Raw genomic sequence first — 1,514 nt, 5'->3', positions numbered from 1 at the left:
AGAGAGAGAGAGGAAATCCTTCTTCACTAGTACTCAAATGAAGATATGAGGAAAGAAATGAAGGAGATATTTCTTAAAAGTCCAAAGCAGAGAACCAGGAGGAGGACTGGCTTGATTTTGTACAGGCACCCATAACTGCTGGGAATTCATGAGTACGTCAGTCCTGTCATATCTAGGACACATTTGCAGTCTTGACTCTGACATTCTTTTCTATCCCTTTTTAATAGCATTCCATGAATGCTACAAAGGGAATAATGGTCCTTCCAGAGACCAGAAGTTGTGAAATACAAGGCTCAGTGCCAGGTGTGGGATATCTCCCCAAACAGTTGTTAGAGGTGTCAAAGAAATTGTCCCTGTCAACATAGAACAATGTCATTGTTCTTGCTTGCCCACAAGGATTTGATACTAAGACTCTACTGCTGAAAAACATCATATACTTGTGTGTCACAGGACATGTAGAAAACAAGTTCTTCCCATTTGATTAGCTCTTACAGTATCAGGTGTTGTGTAAGCCTCTGGGAAGAGAAAGATGAGCAACAATTTTACCCAGCTGTGAACCCTATCATCTATTATTGCCCACAGATGGAATACTAGCATAAATGCCATTTTGATAGCCAACTGCTTTCTGGTTGGATTTTAGTGCCTCTCCACAGAAGAAAACAGAGCCCGATAATGCAAATACTGCTAAGAACCCATAGCCCAGGGCTTATAGCCTCCCGCTGAGAGGTGGAGGGGTGAACCTGCTACTATTACATTTCTAACAAAACAAACATAGTACCAAAGTGCCCCTTGAAGACCTGTATCTTTCCTGTACATTAGTGCAGCTCTCAGGCCTCCTAAGAGAAGCTTCTTTTAGCAGTGGACAGTAGTTAATGCAGAAACTCAAAATCTGTCAAAGTACTGAGAATGTGTTTGTGTTTGTAGAGTTATCAGCCATAAATTGTATATCTCTTTTAAGTAATCTCCCCTAAAGGCTGTATTTTCCTTTCCACTCTGAGTTTTTATTTGGGTAATATTAAATTGCTATTCTTTAAATGACTATGCTTTCAAATTAAAAATGTTTTTCACACAGTATGTTTTGATCATGATTTTCCTCTCCCCCAACTCCTCCCAGATCCTCCTGCTGCCGTAAATCATATCCATACATGCTATTCTTCTTCTAGAAATTAAGCAAAACCCAGGCCATTTTATTATCTTTCCACAATTCCCAGACACAAATATTTGCAGTATATTTCCTATGCGTTTTGTGCTTTTATAAATGCTGCTTACAGGTTTTCAGTGGGTCTGCTTATATGTTCATTGATCACACTTTCTACCATAGTGTATTCTTTATCTTATATTCTAAAGTCTGTTGATGTTGTTTGCTTTGGGGTGGAGAACTTACAGCTTCAATTTACTAATTTTCTCTTGTTTGTCTTTATAATGACAATCATTCATATAAAATAATTTAACACAGTAGGTGAATAAAAGAGATCAAATAAATTATCACAAAAGATATAGTTTTTTTTTTTTTT

This window comes from Mastomys coucha, chromosome X (assembly GCF_008632895.1).
Source record: "Mastomys coucha isolate ucsf_1 chromosome X, UCSF_Mcou_1, whole genome shotgun sequence".
Classification (NCBI taxonomy): Eukaryota; Metazoa; Chordata; class Mammalia; order Rodentia; family Muridae; genus Mastomys; species Mastomys coucha.
This window is presented reverse-complemented; position numbering follows the sequence as displayed.